Genomic DNA, 6,735 nt, shown 5'->3' with positions numbered 1-6,735 from the left:
AGTCTGTCTACCTCTCTGTTTAATTTCTGTTTCCATGATCTGTCCATTGATGAGAGTGGGGTGTTGAAATCTCCTACTATTATTGTGTGAGGTGCAATGTGTGTGTTTGAGCTTTAGTAAGGTTTCTTTTATGTATGTAGGTGTTTTCTTTCAGCCAGTTATGGGGACAGAGTGTTCTGCTTTCGGGCGTGTAGTTTTTCCTCTGTACAGGTCTTCAGCTGTTCCTGTTGGCCTGTGTCTTGAGTTCACCAGACAGGTCTCTTGCAGCAGAAAAGTTGGTCTTACCTGTGGTCCTGAGGCTCAAGTTCGCTCTCGGGGTGCTGCCCACGAGCTCTCTGTGACGGCAGCAACCAGGAAGATCTGCGCCACCCTTTCCGGGAGCTTCCATGTACCAGGGTTCCAGATGGCGTTTGGTGTTTTCCTCTGGAGTCAGAGATGTGGGCAGAGTGCAGTCTCTTCTGTTTTCCCAGGCATGTCTGCCTCTCTGAAGGTTTAGCTCTCCCTCCCACGGGATTTGGGTGCAGAGAACTGTTTATCCCGTCAATTTCTTTACTATGAAACACTGAGCCAATAATGTTGATGGGCTGTGTGTCCCTTTCACTGGACACTCACCATCAATTTCACACAGAACCACAGACTTTGGGTAGTGAGGCTCTTTCATAACAAGCATTTTCTTTATTTATGGAACCTGAACTAGAAGAATTGGAAATGTCAGGACATTGTATACAATGTGACAAAAAAAATCAGATGTTTCAACTTTCAGTATTTGACAGTGGAAAAACTCTTAGACATTGATATTTACACATTATAGTATTATAATTCATATGGCTGAGTGAAACTTGGTTCCCTCCTTTAAAGGACTGAAGTAGATTGCAACATTACTCTTCTCAGAAGGACCATTTGAAAAAGACTTTGTCTCCAGGCTGCTGTAATTTCTGTGTGCTGGATTCTGGTTTTATTTAAATTTCCTTATTCTTGTTAAAACTTACATTGTGCCTTAGAATGGAGTATATCTTTAGAATGTTGATGGACTGCAATGAAGGATGCACAGTGCACATACATACATGAGACATATTATAGAAGCTTATTGTGTCCATTCATTCCTCATGCAGTTTATTGAAGTCTCCTTCATGTTTTCAGTTTGAATCTAAAGATGGGAGTGAGACATTTCTCTCTGTTTTTGTATCAGACTTGGTATGTCCATTGCATCTGGGTTTGTTTTATGGAATGGAAACTGGAAAGTTTGATTTGTATGTATTTGATATTACTCTGTACCTTTTGGTGATTCATTTCACTTTCTTGATAAATTTTCTTCACCATTGGTTTAGATTCTACTGTGGCAAATATGAGAAGAGATATGCCTGCTTGGTTTGAAACCTATTCTCTTGATTGATTTACTACTATCCATACATAGCACGTGTATATCATTGTCAGATAGGTATCGTTCTTGGAGAAAACATTCGGTTAGGTATATTTTTAAACCTAGTACAACAATATGTGTATCATTTTTGCTTAATTGTGGTGACATAAGGTTATTAAGAAATGTTAATTAACTCTTATACTTTTGCTAGATTTCATGATGGATTGGACTGTTGTTTATTTGCTAGCTTGATTTTTGTTTAACTGTATTAGAGTTTTCTGGCTTACAGTGTTAAAAAATAGGACTCCTTTTATGATAAGCATTGTTTGTCTATTCTTTTGACAACTACATTTGTATGTACTCTCTGGGTTGAGACACTTTTTCTTTGTCCTTTCCAAGTGCAGAGTATTTTGCAATGTTCTCTTCATGGTCATGAACTGCCTTAGTTTATGATTATCTTGTAATCATATTTTCTTATTTCTCCCTCAATTTAAAAGGTAAATTTGCTTGGCATAGCTAATTTATTTGTCTATTTTCTTCTATATCTTAAATACATTGCTCCATGCTTTTCTGACCTTTAAGGTTTTCAGTTAGAGTTCAGTTATTTGTGTGATGTGTTTCTCTTGGCTATTGAGATGGAATTTTTCCATTATATCTTTTGACATTGTTTCTTTACTTTTTTACATAATAGACACAATCCATGACATTGAGAGGGTCTTCTCTGGTGATACCTACATAGGGAACTGAATGCCTTCTTATACTTGTCAAGCTTTCTTTATATCTGAAACTTTCTGTTCACATTTCATTCAATATGTTCCCTATTGCTTTAGTTTTTATCTCAGCTCTTCTATATTTTATAATTGTTGGGATTATTTTCTTTCTAATATGCTAGAATTCTTTGAAATTATATTCATAACATTTTAAAACAAATTATTAATGTTTCAATGATGTGGTATTTTTCTACTTAAACCTTGTTGTGGATACTCTTTCATATGTTTTATGGAATCTTACAGTGATTTTTTGTTTTCTATGTTATAATTGTTATATTAATAATTTAGTTCTCATCATTTCAGTGTATTTTTGTCCTTACTCAACTCTAATGCCTCATTGATGATGCATTTTTATCCATCTTGCTGATGTTGGAATATAAATCAGTAGCATTCCTCCCTACAGCTGAATTCATATTCCTCCCTACAAATATGAATATGTTTGTAAAATCTTCTACCAATATTTTACCAATTTCACTATCTTTGATTTAAATCCTTGAGGGAGTTATGGTCCTTTGGAAGCATTAATTTTACTTGATTTTTTCGTGATCTTTGTTTCTCTGTTATGATTCATATTTGTTGGCTTAAAAGCCTCTTTTTGTTTACTTGGGGATTTTTTAAACTTAGTAACTCAAGGGTTCACTCTTCAGAATCATTGGTCAGAATATCTGTTTTAAGATATTTGGAGATCTTCAGCAATTCTATGTAGTCTGTAACACACTTGTTCCCTGCCATACCCCAAATTAGGCATAGTAAGTTTCTTAAATAGAGCATGAACATAATTGGTTAGTATATTGCTTTCACAAAACCACACACTATTTCCTTCTAAAAGCATTAAAATTTTTAATTTATATGAGCTGTGAGCTGGAAAACAGCATATTTTGACACAAAGTTAAATCTACCATTAGGATGGAGGGAGGTTTCTCAGTCTCATAGTTGGAAATCAAATATGGAGACTTCAGAGGGAGATGTGATCCCAGCAAAAGGAGCAAAAATACCTTATTTTCTTTCCTTTCTGGATCATAAATATACAGATTCTAATTATGTAAATTTTATATCTCTATGTGAGCATGTATATGTATCTGTGTATTTCTGTATGAGAGCATGTGTGTACATGTTATATTGTATAAATGTATGTGTGTATATATATGTATGTGTATATGTATCTATATGGATATGAATGCATCTATATGTGTATAACTGTGATATGTATGTGTTTATAGTTACACATATGTGTATATGTGTATATACATGCATGTGGGTACGTGTCTGTCATGTGTATATGTGTTTGCATGTGTGTGTGCATAAAAAAAGTAAAAGTAAAGGTGGACTAGAGGAAGAAAGGTAATAAAATGGATGTGGGAAAGGGGAAATTTAGCACATATGGTCACAATATATGATATACTAGAAAGTTATTGCTTTTGTGAAAATTGCGTACAATGAATTGACATCAGTACAGGAATTTAAGGAGCTATAAAATTACTCAGAGGACGAAGATACTTGATAACAACCCTAATATCAGACCTGAGTTTAATGCCCAGAACCTAAAAGACAAAAAGGGAAAATCAAGTCCAAGTTGTTTTCTGATCTCTACAAACATGCCAAAAATAGGTACAGCTACAAATATGTAGACACATACAGAGGGACAAAAGCATACACCCATGTGCACACAGAAAAAGGTAACTAATTAACTACAATGAAGTGAAAATTAAAAGAATTTATGAAAAAGAGAAGAAAAACAGAAGAAAGGGACACAAAAAGTAAGAAAGACTTCTAGAGGCTAGAAAAGAAAGAAAAATATTCTGTTTCTAGAGTCCCCAAAACAAAATGCAGTGAGCCATTATCATCAAAATCAGTGCAAAGTGACGTATGTTAGATACTGGGACTCCAGAACTCTAAAAATGTAACTCACTAATTTTCAAGCAAATTGTTACAGAAGAAAAAGAACTATAATAATGAGTTCTTTTCTGCATTTTCATATATAGGTTTTTTTCAGAACCAAAGACAAAAGATTTTGAGCCCTTTATTTTTGATGAGCTTTACAAACACCTTTTCATGAGTGTTTCAGGCACATTGGCTATTAGGCAGAAGAAGTTTGCAGACCCAGTTCTGTGTGTGGTACAGGCAACTTATAAGAGTCTCAAGAGGTTTGTGTAGGAGGTTGAATCACTGTGGGAGGATAGTTGTAGTACTGATAACAGTAATAAACTGCCATGTCTTCAGCCTGAACACTGCTGATGGTGAGAGTGAAATCTGTCCCAGATCCATTACCTGTGAAGCAGTCAGGGACACCAGATTTCTCAGGGGATGCCCAGGATATCAGCAGTTTAGGGGACTGCCATGGTTTCTGCTGGAACCAGGCTAAGTAGTTCTTTTGGTTGCTAGTCAGTAAAAGACTCTGACTGGTCTTGCATCTCATAGTGACCTTCTCTCCTGCTGACACAGCCAGCGAGGATGGAGACTGGGTCATCACAATGTCCCCACAGGTACCAACAATTACAAGTTGACAGTGAACATGCATACATAGACAAACAGAATATAATAATAGTTGAAATTTGTCATTCAGAGATCCTTGTAATATCAAATTTCAGAGCATTATTATGTAAGAAATATTACACACTTGCACACATTATAAATTTCTTATATAAAAAGATATGACTCTAAAATAATAATAATAGTTTTAAATTTCTTACCAGATACCCAGAGCAGCAGCAGCATGAGGACCGGGCCTGTGAATCCATCTTGCTCCCCCTTCCTGTCTGAGGTTCACTGGTTTATAAGGCAGTTGGGTTTAGGAGCAGCTGGGCTAGGCTGGAGGGGCCCATGCAAAAAGTCAGCAAAAAGCAAAGCAAATGACTGGGCAGTGTGGGTGAGAGAGGCTGAGGTCAATCAACAGCCAAAAATATCATCACAAAGAGTGTAAGTGATCGCTGAAAATTTCTAGCTAACAGATCAAAAAAAAATGTACTATGCACTCTAATAGCAACATTGGGTTGAAATGCAAGAAATATTTTTAAATCACTTGAATTTTGCAAAAACTTGAAGAGAGATATCTCAGTTTGACAGTTCCAGGGAAACAATAAGATAAGCTCAGAAAATTACAACAACAAAGTAACATATAGTAAAGGGTAGAGGGTGGAGACACAGAAAGGAAATTAAAAAAAAAAAAAAACGAGGAAATTGATGCTAAGTTTCTTCAATATCTCCCATCTGTAAAGACACTGATGTCAAAGAACAGTGTGTTGGCTTCTGTTTCCAGGCCAAACATGAGACAGAGATGAAAAGAGAAGCTCAGAATTCATTCTCTCAAAATCCTAGAAGACAGTAATTTAGTGCAATATCCATTTGACTTTTATTTTGTATTAAATATATAATTTTAGAAATATACTTTTCAAATATAAACTGGTAAATTATTTCTGACAAGCATATTCAGATCTCCTCTGTAAACTGCTAACACATGATCATATGAGAGAGACAACAGGGCAGTTGTTACATGATAGTTTCATGGTTAAAAATGAGAGCTTGTGTCCATTTCCCTCTCTCACCAATGGGACCACATCAAGCTTAGACCTGTGCTGAACCTATGTTTACTGCCACAGTCTATGTGATTTCACATGTTCATGCATCTGTCCTGTTGTATCTGGAAGATATTGTTCCCTTGATGACATTTATTTCCCCTGGCTCTCAAAACCTTTCTGCCTCCTCTTCCACAGAGATGCCTGAGTCCTCTGTGGAGAAGTTTGATGAATATACTAAATTTTAGACTGAATACTAAGGTCTCTTACTCTTTCCATTTTGTCTTAAATAGTCCCACTTAGCAAGAAGAAATTTTCTGATGATGACTTATCTATGGGGATGTTGTCATTTGTTATGATATAAAAGACAAAATCTTTTCGTGGAGGGATATAGCCTAAATTAAAATTTCTCTATTTAGTCTAAATCATCATGTGCTACTTGTCTTTGGAACATCAGAAAAATTGCCTGAATTTGTATGAAAGAACAATAACTCAACAAGTTATAGCTGAGTTTTCTCCAGGCAAAGCTTTAATGGAGCTTTCAACTATACCACTACAACAGCGGCCTTAGCATGGTAATATAAAGCAAAAAAATTCATATATATGTATATGTATGTAAAAACAGTTCCAGAATAAAGGGAAAGAAAGTTATTGTGGGAATATATTGATTTTATGCTGAAATGGATGATTTTCTAGACAGATAACAGGTAACAAATTTAAATCAGAATCAGATAAAATATCTAAACCATTCCATAACATTTAAGGAAATAGAAGCACTCATTAGGAGTCTCCCAACCAAAAAATGCTCAGGGGCAGATGGTTCTAGTTTAGAATTCTATCAGACTTTCAAAGACCTTCCTAATAAAAATACTTCTCAAACTATTCCACAAAGTAAAAACAAATGGAACATTGCCTAATTCTTCTATGAAGCCATTTTTAAGCTGATACCTGAGCCACACAAAAACACAACAAAAAAGAGAACCTCAGACCAATTCCATTTATGAATATTGATGCAAAAATACTCAAAATTCTCACAACTGAATTAGCAATATATCACAACCATGATCAAGTAGGTATCAACCTAGGGAAGCAG

General features: G+C 35.3%; 1 pseudogene; it reads right to left on the bottom strand.

Annotated features, from left to right (window-relative positions):
- Nucleotides 1-4,267: 4,267 nt before the first annotated feature.
- LOC116900982 lies at nucleotides 4,268-4,868 on the bottom strand (annotated as a pseudogene).
- Nucleotides 4,869-6,735: the final 1,867 nt, after the last annotated feature.

Source organism: Rattus rattus, chromosome 5 (genome assembly GCF_011064425.1).
Source record: "Rattus rattus isolate New Zealand chromosome 5, Rrattus_CSIRO_v1, whole genome shotgun sequence".
NCBI lineage: Eukaryota > Metazoa > Chordata > Mammalia > Rodentia > Muridae > Rattus > Rattus rattus.
The sequence above is the reverse complement of the archived record's forward strand: the minus strand, read 5'-3'. Positions and strand labels throughout refer to the sequence as shown.